A 14,314-nucleotide genomic window follows, 5' to 3' on the forward strand; every position below is an offset into this window, starting at 1 on the left:
ATTAGGAGTATGTGACCCCTTTGCATAGAAAAAGTCAAAAATTGCATTATACACTTCTCTCATCTCCAAAATCTTCTCATTTAATTTAAAACATTGCTCAAATGATCAATTTAGAACCTCTCTTCATGAGCATTGTTGATCCTTGAAAATTGGTTAGGCTCAGATCATAGATTTATTATCGAAAAAACTTTTTTTTCTAATCTCGGGTCGACTCGAGACCGTGGTCGGGTCGACTCCACCTCAAGCCGACCCGAATAGTGGTTCGAGTCGACTCGACGGCGGGACCGCACATTTTTAAGTCGGCCGAAAGTCCGCAAATTGGGTATTCCATTCTTCCAAACGTGCCCTAGCTGTTAGATTTATGCCCTAGAAGCCAATTTTGGCTGACACATTATTAATTCTGGGACATAATTTGTACTTGACTTTATTATTATTGAATAAATGAAAGGCATCTTTTTCATTCATATTGTTTTTGTGTCTATGAATCGTCCAAGAAATTAATAAGATGATGATGCATATTCTCAAGAGTTGAGAATTTGAGCCATGTATCATTAGTGATTAATTTATAAACGCTCCTGATCGATGGATCATCACGAGGACGATGATCGATCCGATGAGATCAATGCACACATTACTTTTTCTATGGATGGACGAGACTCGAGTCCACGGTGTGGAGACACTGAAGTAATAGTGCAGGTGCTTGTTAGAGAATAAGAGTACTGAGCATGACCAATACAAGAAGTCACTTGGATGTCTATCCACTCGTCAGTGACTTGCTTGATGTTGCAGTAGTGTGACTGATCCTTTAACCTGCGATGCTTCGGCTACTCATAGTGAGGTTATTGCAATTTGACTGCACACATACATGGTCTCTAGCCATATGGGTCCATGTAGTGTAGATTGGCTGCAGTAGGTTCACTATAGGAGTAGGGTATGCACCTATAAGGAATCTATCGACCTTGATAGACAAGGAGAGATCCTACGTGATTTATAAGACTGAGTTCGTAAGACCTCGGTCAGGGCAGTATGCACAGTGGAGAAAGAGTTTTCCACTCTCGAACTTAAGTCGAATAAATCTTCACATACGACAGACGATGGGGTTTGACGAGTTGTCCATGACCTCCGTCATGTAAGGATCCACGATAGTAGGACTGTATCACATGTTAACTGCACCTAGAGGTTCATCATTCTATTCTGCTGGGTAGTCACTACATGCTGCTAGGTGTCACTAGTGGATGGTGAGACTCACAGAGAATATTTCGATGATCGATAAACCCTAATGAGTTGAGTTGGAATCGCTCCAACCCATTGAAAGAAGTTTTCAATGATATTGAGATAGGGATCACAATATATCTCACTACCAGTCAGAATAGAACCTATGGGGTCACACACACTAGAAGTATTGATCGATCCGATGGTTGAAAAAGTGATTATGAATCACAAGTAATCAATTCGATTGATAATAAGTTGAAGAAGAAATGGGAATTGATTAATTGGACTTAAAACACGAATCCTACTTAGAGTGGGATACCTAGAGTCCTAATTGAATTAGGACTGGGAGTCCTACTTGGAGTAGGACTGGGATTCCTACTTGAAGTAGGATTCCCACAATCCTGATTAGATTAGGATTTTGAATCTATTTTGAATTCCTACATAGAATAGGATTCCTAGAAATCCTAATTGGATTAGGACTTCGGATTCAAATTAGAGTCCTAATTGGATTAGGACTAAAATTAAATAAATCCTAATGGGATTAGGACTTCTTAAGTCCCAATTAATTATTAATCTAATGAATCAAGATGACTCCTAATTAGATTAGGATTGAAGGGTTCAATTGAGTCATTAAGTTCTAATTGGATTAGGACTTACCTAGATTAAACCCAATTGGTTCACCCTTGGACTAAGCCTAATTGGATTAGGGCTTAACCATATTAGGGCCTCCCAATCCTTACTTAAGCCCCTCCCCTTTTTCATCCTTGGTGCGGCATGAAGAGAGGGGTCGGCGCCCCTCTTAGGAAATAGATCAAGGGCTCCTAACTTGTAGGAGCCCTAGATGCTTTATAAGGAGAGGGGCTTGGCGGCACCTAGCGATTGGAATTCTCCTCTTCCTTGTGCCGTACGCTCCCTCTTCTTCCTCTTGGTTCATCCGCAAGCAAGGAGAAGAAAAGAAGAAGGCCTTGGCGGCCTCCTCCTCCTCCTTTCCTCCTTCCAACGCAGGAAAAAGAAAGAAGGCTGCAGGGGCTTTGATCCTTCTCTGATCTTCATCCTTCTTCTTCCTCCTCCCAAGCACAATCAAGGGTTGATTCACAGGGAGGAAATCAGCCATTAAAAGAAATCTCTGCAAGGGAGCTAGCACCCCGGGGAGACAAGAAAATCTTGATCGGTCCTCTACTTCGTGTGGATACCCGTAGAGGCCGGACACGTGAACGGCTTCAAGCGAACCTTCATCCTAAACCACGATCATTAGTTTGCGATGATCATCTACCTGCACAAGGTGAAGATCTGATCTTTCTAATAGTTTAAAAGTTTTTAATTCTTATCTAACTACGAACGGTTTTTGAACAACGTTCATGTGATGAACGGTTGATCCCGCGCATGCCTCTTCTGCTGCCATTTGAATTTTTTTTAATTTTCTATGGCATGGGCGGGTTCTAACAGTGGTATCAGAGCCTAGGCATCGTAGATTAAGGTAAGGATTAATTATCTAAAGGCATCTTAGATCTGAAATTAAAAGGTTATGCATGCTGAAAATTTTCTGCATGCAGATTTTTCAGGGGTGCTGATTTTTGCATGCTGATTTTTATGTGATAAAATGATGATTCTAATTGCATTGTTAATGAGATTAAAAAGTTTAGAATCATGATTAGCATGATCAGCAACCTATGTCATAACATAATCAATTAAGTTTCAGATCTGAAAAATATAATTGTTGCATGCGGTAATGATCATAGGATTCAAACCCTTTTGGTATCAAATGTAATGACCTGCGATGTGATCTGTAATGTCATGTAATTTTTCAGATGCTTGCATGCATCGTATTTGATGTTTTGAGAGCCCTACGTGCCTCCTAAAAGGGGATGTAATTCATTATTATTTTTATTTTATATCTGGTTGTATTTCTGTGATGTGATGTACGTCAACGATCAAGTCGAAGAAAGTACATGAGATGAACGGCGATCTGAGCGGTTGATGGCGATTGGATCAAGAGTTGATCAAGGATCGAATCAAGGAGGCTTGAAACCAATTCAAGGGTTGAAGACCAGTTGATCGATTAACGTGCATGTGCTTGTAATATGACCTAAGTAGAATCCATGATCATCACCTATTTAAAGTTTAGCTTTATTTATTGCTACGATTATAACTGCCTACGATGTGCCGTTTGCATGTGATATGAATGAGAACGGGGTAGATAGGTTTACATGTGATGTAGCAAACCCAATGAGACCTAAACTAAAATCTCCTCAATCAAGTCGAGAGTGAACCAACATGAGCAAGTCATATTAGATTAATTGATCTAATTGGTGTCTAGGAAAGCGCAAAAGGTGGTTACTTAATTAGGACCTTACTCTCTGAGTAAGGGGAGCCTCCCACCTGCTTACCTGGCCAATTGATCGATTACCTCTTATGAAGAGCTCAAGGTTGCAAACACTAAGACCTGATTAACCGATATTAAGTCCATAGGTCTTCCACCGTAGTAGAGTTCCTAAGGTCTTTCTGATGTTGATTTGTCTCGGCTGGACACAGTGGGCAAGTTGCATCGGGGGGCTGGACCTCTCTATAGACATGAGATGTTGTAGGGTAAAGATGGGGTTGGGCACCAATAACTGTTAGGTGAGGACCCAATGACGACTTTATTTCTATGGTTATACGGTGGATCTGACTTAACTAAGGAATGGGACCAATAACTGTTAGGTGAAAACTTCATGACTTAGAGACCAAGTAGCACTGCAACATGCTTAAGAAGCATTGTACAAGAGTTGTACACTCATCAATTTATATGTCACCAATAACTGTTAGGTGAGGTGACATGTAAATCGGTGGGACCGCAGTACCCACAGAAATCCTAGTCATGTAGGATTTCCGTTTTCCTACCAGAGGAGTGTGAGGAATTCGAGAAAATAGTGGGAGGTACATTTGTTCTAAAAGACCCTAGAACAGATTAGTATCAAGTACAAAAGTCTAACTGGAATCTTTACTCTCTGCAGATCATAATGTCAGCCTCAAATCCTTTGACCCGTATTCTTGAGACCAACCGATTGACCGGTACCAATTACAGAGACTGGCTTAGAAATCTCAAAATTGTTCTGAGTTGCGAGAAAATAGGCTATGTGCTCGACAATGACATCCCGACATTACCAGCACGTCCGACTACTGATCAGCGTGCGACGCATGAAAAGTGGACAGACGATGACATTAGGGTCAAGTGCTATATCATGGCATCCATGTCCAATGAACTCCAATACCAGCATGAGAATATGAAGACTGCTAGGGACATACTAGCACACATGCAAGAGTTGTATGGTGAGCAGAGTCGCACAGCTCGTTTTGAAGTGTCCAAGAGGCTGTTCAAAGCAAATATGCGCGAGGGGCAGTCTGTCCATGATCACGGTCTGACTAAGATCAAGGACCTGGAAGAGCTTGAGAAGCTCGGTATGAACATGCACAAGGAATTGCAAGTAGATCTGATCCTTCAATCCCTACCTGATTCATTTGGACAGTTTATAGTAAACTACCACATGAATAAGATTGAATGCACTAAGACTGAACTGATAAATATGTTGGTAACTACTGAGGAAGCCTTGAAAGGTTCAAGGGGCAATGTTCTTGCTGCTAAGTTGACTTCTGGTTCTAAGAGAAAGTCTACTTGGAAAAAAAAGAAGCCTGCTAAGAAGCAGAAGAAAGACAAGAAGCCAAAGAAGGAAGTTCAAAAGAAAAAGGCTAATGACAAAGAAAAATGTTTCCACTGCAATGTCGACGGCCACTGGAAGAGAAACTGTCCTTCACACCTCGAGAGCTTGAAGAACAAGAAAGGTGACACACCTTCAGAAGGTATAGACTTGCTCATAATTGAAACTAATCTAACGGTTTCTTCTACTTCTAGTTGGGTTATAGATTCTGGTTCTACTGCTCATTTGTGCACTACCATGCAGGGTCTAAAGGAAAGTAGAAGGCTGGCGGAAGGTGCGGTAACCCTTCGGGTTGGCAACGGGACAAAAGTTGCTGCTGTGGCTGTGGGCACCTACCATCTGCGACTACCGTCTGATTTTAGTTTATTACTTAGAGACTGCTATTATGTACCTGCTGCTAGCAGAAATTTGATTTCTGTTTCAAGTCTAGCAGAGGAGGGTCATATTTTTACATTTGACAAAGACTGCTATTCTATTTATTTCAGAAATAAAATAGTCGCACGTAGTTTTATGATTGACAGTCTCTATGATTTGCATATGGATGTATCTATAAATGTGTCTGAGCAAGAAGTGAATGCCAAAGGATCCAAAAGATCCAGGGATGAGAAAAACCAAAAATATTTGTGGCACCTCAGGCTTGGCCATATTGAAGAGGACAGAATGAACAAAATAGATAAATATGGGCTTCTCGGCTCATTGACTTCCGAGTCATATCCGGTTTGCGAGTCCTGTCTTCAAGAAAAAATGGCTAGATTGCCCTTTGTAGGACATGGGGAGAGGACCACTGAAATACTTACCCTGGTACACACAGATGTGTGTAGCCCATTCGATGTGCAAGCCAGGAAACGTTATTCGTACTTCATTACCTTTACCGATGATTATTCACGGTATGGGTATGTATATCTTATGAGACACAAATCTGAATCTTTTGAAAAGTTCAAAGAGTTTAGAAATGAAGTAGAAAAACAAACTGGAAAATCCCTTAAGGCTCTTCGATCAGATCGAGGAGGAGAATACCTTAGTGGAGAATTCCGGGACTATCTCAAGGACAATGGCATAGTCTCACAATGGACTCCTCCGGGTACACCTCAACTCAACGGGGTGTCAGAGAGGAGAAATCAGACTCTATTGGATATGGTCCGGTCCATGATGAGCTTCACTGATCTACCGATGTTTCTTTGGGGAGATGCCTTACTTACCGCAGTATATCTACTGAATAGAGTTCCCTCTAAATCCGTTCCTACCACACCGTATGAGATATGGCATGGTAAGAAACCAAGTCTTGGTCATCTCAAGATTTGGGGATGTCCGGACCACGTCAAAAGACTACAGGCGGACAAGCTAGAGGCTAGGACCATAAGTGCTCGTTTTATAGGATATCCTAAAGAGTCAATAGGATACAATTTTTACGTCTCAGAGGATCATAATGTGTTTGTGAGCCGTCATGCCATCTTCTTGAAAAACCAGTTTATCCTTGATAGAGGCAGTGGGAGGAAAATTGAGCTTGAAGAGAAAATCTCTGAAAAGCAACGAGTCATGGATCCTATCGAACCCATTCATACAGAGCCAGTACACGATGTCCCTCAACCACCTCGCAGATCTAGTAGGGTCTCCCATCCTCCTGATAGATACTTAGGTATACTAGAAGAGGATACCGAGAAAATGTTCCTAGTGGAAGATAGGGATCACATATAGGATCCCAAAACCTACGACGAGGCGATATCTGATATCGATTCCGAGAAATAATTGGAAGCTATGAAATCGGAATTAGACTCCATGCATTCCAACCAAGTCTGGACCTTAGTAGATCCACCAGAAGGTATTGTACCTATTGGATGCAAATGGATCTACAAAAGGAAGATAGGTTCGGATGGAAAGGTAGAAACCTATAAAGCAAGGCTAGTGGCGAAAGGGTATAGTCAACGCGAAGGCATTGACTATCAGGAGACCTTTTCACCTGTAGCCATGCTAAAATCCATCCGAACATTGCTTGCCATTGCAGTATTTCATAATTATGAAATCTGGCAGATGGATGTGAAAACTGCTTTCCTGAATGGATATCTTGATGAAGATATCTATATGGAACAACCTTTGGGTTTCACTTCCAGTGATGGAGATCACAAGGTCTGCAAGCTGCAAAAGTCCATTTATGGACTAAAGCAAGCATCTCGGAGTTGGAACACTCATTTCGATGACGCAATCAAAACGTTTAATTTCATCAAAAATGAAGAGGAACCGTGTGTTTACAAAAAGGTTAGTGGGAGTGTTGTCATGTTTCTCGTACTGTACGTGGACGACATCCTCCTGATAGGAAATGATATTCCCATGCTAACCTCGGTTAAGGTCTGGTTGTCAAAAGAATTCTCCATGAAAGACCTTGGGGAAGCATCCTATATTTTGGGAATAAAAGTCTATAGAGATAGATCCAAAAGAATGCTTGGCCTATCACAGAAGATGTATATAGAGAAAGTGCTGAAAAGGTTCAGCATGGAAAACTCTAAAAAGGGTCTCTTACCCCTAAGGCATGAAATTCATCTCTCCAAGAAGTTGTACCCCAACACATCTGAAGAGATTCAGCGCATGAGCAAGATCCCCTATGCATCAGCAATAGGGAGCCTCATGTATGCCCTTACTATGAGTGTCACAAGCAGATATCAGTCGAATCCAGGTGAAGAACACTGGACAGCTATGAAGAATATTCTTAAGTACTTGAGAAGAACTAAAGATTTATTCTTGGTTTTTGGAGGATCATCAGAGTTGAAGATAGAAGGGTACACAGATTCAGACTTCATGACTGATATCGATGATAGAAAGTCAACATCTGGATATGTGTTCTTGTGCAATGGTGGTACGGTAAATTGGAAGAGTTCTAAATAACCGATCATTGTTGACTCTACTATGGAAGCTGAATACATCGCCGCATCTGAAGCTGCTAAGGAAGACTTCTGGTACAAGCAATTTATTGCAGAATTGGATGTGATGACATCAGATGCCATAACACTCTATTGTGATAATAATGGCGCCATAGCTCTTGCTAAGGAACCAAGGTCTCATCAGAAGTCCAAGCATATAGAGCGGCGCTTCCACCTCATACGCAACTATGTTGAGAAGAAGTATGTCGAGGTGCAGAGAGTAGACTCCGCGGACAACGTGGCAGACCCGTTCACTAAGCAGCTAAATCAACAAAAGACTGAAGCCCACCTTGAGAAGATGGGATTAAGATATATGACTGATTTGCTTTAGTGCAAGTGGGAGATTGTTAGATGTATGCCCTAGAAGCCAATTTTGGCTGACACATTATTAATTCTGGGACATAATTTGTACTTGACTTTATTATTATTGAATAAATGAAAGGCATCTTTTTCATTCATATTGTTATTGTGTCTATGAATCGTCCAAGGAATTAATAAGATGATGATGCATATTCTCAAGAGTTGAGAATTTGAGCCATGTATCATTAGTGATTAATTTCTAAACGCTCCTGATCGATGGATCATCATGAGGACGGTGATCAATCCGATGAGATTAGTGCACACATTACTTTTCCTATGGATGGACGAGACTTGAGTCCACGGTGTGGAGACACTGAAGTAATAGTGCAGGTGCTTGTTAGAGAACAAGGGTACTGAACGTGACCAATACAAGAAGTTACTTGGATGTCTACCCACTCGTCAGTGACTTGCTTGATGTTGCAGTAGTGTGACTGGTCTTTTGACCTGCGATGCTTCGGCTACTCACAGTGAGGTTATTGTAGTTTGACTGCACACATACATGGTCTCTAGCCATATGGGTCCATGCAGTGTAGATTGGCTGCAGTAGGTTCACTGTAGGAGTAGGGTATGCACCTATAAGGAATCTATCGACCTTGATAGACAAGGAGAGATCCTATGTGATTTATAAGACTGAGTTCGTAAGACCTCGGCCGGGGCAGTATGCACAGTGGAGAAAGAGTTTTCCACTCTCGAACTTAAGTCGAATAAATCTTCACATACGACAGACGATGGGGTTTGACGAGTTGTCCATGACCTCCGTCATGTAGGGATCCACGATAGTAGGACTATATCACATGTTAACTGCACCTAGAGGTTCATCATTCTATTCTGCTGGGTAGTCACTACATGCTGCTAGGTGTCACTGGTGGATGGTGAGACTCACAGGGAATATCTCGATGATCGATAAACCCTAATGAGTTGAGTTGGAATCGTTCCAACCCATTGAAAGGAGTTTTCAATGATATTGAGATAGGGATCACAATATATCTCACTACCAGTCAGAATAGAACCTATGGGGTCACACACACTAGAAGTATTGATCGATCCGATGGTTGAAAAAGTGATTATGAATCACAAGTAATCAATTCGATTGATAATAAGTTGAAGAAGAAATGGGAATTGATTAATTGGACTTAAAACACGAATCCTACTTAGAGTGGAATTCCTAGAGTCCTAATTGGATTAGGACTGGGAGTCCTACTTGGAGTAGGACTGGGATTCCTACTTGAAGTAGGATTTCCACAATCCTGATTAGATTAGGATTTTGAATCTATTTTGAATTCCTATTTAGAATAGGATTCCTAGAAATTCTAATTGGATTAGAACTTCGGATTCAAATTAGAGTTCTAATTGGATTAGGACTAAAATTAAATAAATTCTAATGGGATTAGGACTTCTTAAATCCCAATTAATTATTAATCTAATGAATCAAGATGACCCCTAATTAGATTAGGATTGAAGGGTTCAATTGAGTCATGATTCATTAAGTTCTAATTGGATTAGGACTTACCTAGATTAAACCCAATTGGTTCACCCTTGGACTAAGCCTAATTGGATTAGGGCTTAACCACATTAGGGCCTCCCAATCCTTACTTAATGAGGATTAGGGTTTACCATGAGGGAGGGGCGCAAGCCCCTCCCCTTTTTCATCCTTGGTGCGGCATGAAGAGAGGGGCTGGCGCCCCTCGTAGGAAATAGATCAAGGGCTCCTAACTTGTAGGAGCCCTAGATGCTTTATAAGGAGAGGGGCTTGGCGGCACCTAGCGATTGGAATTCTCCTCTTCCTTGTGCCGTACGCCCCCTCTTCTTCCTCCTGGTTCATCCGCAAGCAAGGAGAAGAAAAGAAGAAGGCCTTGGCGGCCTCCTCCTCCTCCTTCCTCCTTCCAATGCAGGGAAAAGAAAGAAGGCTGCAGGGGCTTTAATCCTTCTCTGATCTTCATCCTTCTTCTTCCTCCTCCCAAGCACAATCAAGGGTTGATTCAAAGGGAGGACATCAGCCATTAAAAGAAATCTCTGCAAGGGAGCTAGCACCCCGGGGAGACAAGAAAACCTTGATCGGTCCTCTACTTCGTATGGATACCCGTAGAGGCCGGACACGTGAACGGCTTCAAGCGAACCTTCATCCTAAACTGATAAGTGCTTAATAATCTATAATTTAGTTATCTTTCCATAGCACTTATCAATATTTTTAAACTGATAAATATATATTTTACGATAAAATTAAATAAACATTGAAATGAATTTAAAATATGGTAAGAGGTAAATAATTCTTTTCTCAAAACAGACTCCAAACTTGTCTCTCTCCTGGTTGTAATCTTTTATGAAAACATATAAGGAGGAGATTGTGTTGACCCGATTTGGTAACCTGATGGAGTTGTAATCAAGCTAAGGTTATAATTAAATGGGTTTTGGTCCTGATTCGATCGAAAGTTATAATTAATTATGTATGGGGCAAAGGTTTGATTAACCCTTTTTATTAGGTCACAGTCCGGTTTTTAGTCTTGTCTGGTCGAGTTCGATCTGAAGCAGCTCAGCAAGAATTAAATTTAAATAACATTGGGCTCAAGAACAATTTCAAGCAAATCAACGATCATGACCCATCTCAAATCCAAAGCCAATTCCCAACCAATTCCTTACCTGCCTTCATATAAAATTTATAATTTTAAAACAAAAATAATAATAATAATAATAATAATAATTGAATATCCATGATTCACTGTTCATATGAACAGTGTCCCGTGAAAACACTATTCATATGAACAGTGTTACAAAAAAAAATAACAAAACTAATCCCACTGTTCATCTTCTTCCTCCCTCCTTGCATCAGGGCCATCCACCTTCCTCTCGTCGTTCTCGCGACCAGATTCGCCGCCCGTGCCAGCCGCATCAGCCGCGTGCCATCCGCCCGTGATGCAGCCCGTTCCACCTCCCAGCAGCCGAGATCCAGCTCCTCCGCCATCAGCCTCCCGTCGTTCCCGCAAACAGCGAATCAGGCGTTCGTCCGAAGCGTCTTCAACGCATTCATGGCACGATTCAAGGCTGCAGCGAATCTCCGGCCATCCTTCCATTTCGAATACAGCCGAGGCGTCCCAGATTTCAGCTCCCAATCGCGACCAGCATCCTGTTTTTCGCCATCACCGTCCGCATCTTCTCCGGATTCAAAACCCCCAAATCACGGATTGACGCCCTTCACCCGAGATCCAGCCATTCTCCCAGCATCACGCCCTCGCGTGCAACAGGAATCAAGCCTCCGCGAGATCGAAGACCTCAGACCACGCCCTGAATCCATCGCTGGGTCTTCAGCGGTCTATAAGAAGAGCTCGATTGGGAAGAATGGAGGAGGGCACGGTTCCAAGAAAAAAAAAGCAGAGCTTGCTCTGTTTTGAAGAGAAAAAGAAAACCAAAAAAAAAGAGAAGAGGATAAAAAAATAGAGAGGGTTTGAGGCGGATGGCAAAGGAGTTCTTCAGCCAACCAATGGAGATGACAAGCACCATGAGCAGCTGAGCCTCAGTTTAGGGGTTTGATGAAGCCATAGAGGAGTATTCGTTTCATTTTTATTGATTTGAGTTTGTATTGTAAGATGGTTGCATGATGAAGAATTTATCAATTGATCTTATGATTTATCCAATTTATGTGAATCATTTATCTTGCATAAAATATTTTACATAGATTGATCTATTTCATCGAATCCAAGACCTGTGGTTTGGAGGAGATATTCATGTGACATCGATTTCATGTTTAATGACTTAATGATCAAATGCATCATGCTAAGTTAGACAGGTCATGCAGAGTAGATGGTTTGTGCTAGACTTAGATGATTCATGCTAAAAATTAGTTATAATTTTCTTTTATGATTGCTTTGGCTTGTAGTCGGAAGCAATCAAGTCTTAAATACAACTCAATCATTGAAAGCGTCACGAATATAAATCTATCGGTGGACTCTAGCCCTAAACATCTCTCTCCATAGATAATTCATACTATTACATCCATATTGATTTTTAGTTTTTATCATTCACTCTAGCTTATACCCTTTGAAGTAATTATTTAATTAGGAAAAATAACTTGTCTCCAATCCCTGTGGACCGACATCCGTAATCACTATCCTACAGGATACGTGCTATTGCGTGGTTTATTTTTGAAATTGAAAAGAACCGATCAATTTTTGGCGCCGTTGCCGGGGATTGCTAGCATAGTTATTTTTCCTATCATTAAAAAAAATTAATTAATTAAAAAAAACTTTCAAATATATATATATATATAAAAATAAAAAAAATTATTTTCTATTATTGTTACTTTTCTTATCTCTTTTTTCTCTTCTACTAATTTTTTTTAAATTTTCTTTTGATCTTATTTGATCAGGAATTGAAGGAAAAATCTGGGATGATCAAAAAGAGAACTGCTGGAAAAGGACGAAGATCAATCTCAATCTCACATAGGTGAACTCAATCTCACATAGTGTCACTTTAATTAAAATCAATTAGACATTGGCCCCTAGGGACATTCGAGCTCAATAGGACGAAGATCACCGAAAGTTGCACCAATTTCGCTCTGTGGCTTAGTTGATGTCTAGGCAAGCTTTGTCCCTATAAGGGAGACAGTTCATCTGTTCGAGGCAAGTGGGTTTTAAGTGGGACCTTTGCGAACGCATCGTGACCCCTCCACTTACCTGGGAGCTTACCTGGTCAACTCGGTTCATTAGACCGGATTGGAGGCTTAGGTGCCCTCTTCAAACCAGTTAGGAGCTGTCTAGTGATTTTAGAACAAAGACTAGGATTGATATGCTTTTCTCTTTTATTGCATGCTTGATTGATCGAGTACTAGTGTATGCACGGTAGTCGTTCTAGAGTACGAAACCTATTACCTTTTGACCCTGAAATAGAACGAACCCTTAGGAACATTCGAGCTAAGATCAAAACATTAGGATCATCCCCACCTCTTAAGATGGCTGAAGAACAACCCAAACTCCTGAGGGAGTACTTTACTCCCACTATTTACACTTCCCCATCTTACATTCGATTACCCGAGGTAGCAGCTGTACAATATGAAATAAAGTCTAGTGTGATCCAAATGCTCCCATCTTTTTATGGGCTCACCAACGAAGACCCATACAAACATTTAGATGAATTTCTTGAGATTTGCACCACTGTCAAGATTCAGAACTTCACTGATGATGCCCTGAAACTTAGGTTATTCCCCTTCTCCCTTAAAGATAGAGCCAAACAATGGCTGAATTCTTTAGAAGCTAACTCAATTCGTTCTTGGGATCAAATGCAACAAGAATTCCTTAAAAAATACTTTCCTATAGGAAGAACGAACCAGTTTAGACGTGCCATTACAAGCTTCTCCCAAACCGAGGGAGAAGAATTTCATGAAACTTGGAAGAGATTTCGGGACCTAATCCGTAAATGCCCTCATCATCAAATACCTAAGTGGCAGCTAGTGCAATGTTTTTATGACGGTTTGACTGAACGAAACCGTCAGATGATCGATGCTGCATGCGGGGGGACTTTCATGCTTCGAAATGAGCATGAAGCATGGCAACTATTTGAAAATCTTAATGAAAACTCCCTCCACCATGCTTCATGTTCTCGTCAAGCACCCCCGAATTTTCAAAGAAAAGGGGCCATTTGTGAAATAAGTCATTCTATGGACCTGTCTAGCAAGGTAGATGCATTGTCCCATAAGATTGACCAACTAATGATAGGAGGACATGTCGTTAGCTCTTCCCAAGCACAAGTGTGTGCTATCTGTTCTAGCCCATCGCATCCTATTCATGAGTGCCCCTCAGCACCCCAATATCCCGAACTCGTGCAAGAACACATCAATGCTGCCCAAACATAGCCCAGACCGGGTAATGATCCATTTTCCAATACATATAATCCGGGATGGCAGAATCATCCAAATTTTTCTTGGAGGTAGCAAGCTTCTAATACCTCCCAACCCTTCTCCCAAAATTTTCAAAACCCTCAGAATTTCCATCTCTACCATCCCTTCACTCAATTTCAGCATCCTCCTCCTCCAACCCAAAGAAATACAGCCTTTGATGAGAAGGTGTTGACTGCCTTTCAAGGTTTGGAGGCAAACACACAACTATTGCACTCTCACACGTAATCAATTGCTAAGCTAGAATCCCA

The 14,314-nt window shown here is 41.2% G+C and overlaps 1 non-coding gene across 1 annotated transcript; it reads right to left on the reverse strand.

The window, feature by feature from the left end:
• Nucleotides 1-13,497: 13,497 nt before the first annotated feature.
• Nucleotides 13,498-13,603, reverse strand: LOC120105743. Its single transcript, XR_005508059.1, has one exon. It is a non-coding gene; the product is annotated as a small nucleolar RNA R71 (small nucleolar RNA).
• Nucleotides 13,604-14,314: the final 711 nt, after the last annotated feature.

Source organism: Phoenix dactylifera, unplaced genomic scaffold (assembly GCF_009389715.1).
Source record: "Phoenix dactylifera cultivar Barhee BC4 unplaced genomic scaffold, palm_55x_up_171113_PBpolish2nd_filt_p 000354F, whole genome shotgun sequence".
Taxonomy (NCBI): domain Eukaryota; kingdom Viridiplantae; phylum Streptophyta; class Magnoliopsida; order Arecales; family Arecaceae; genus Phoenix; species Phoenix dactylifera.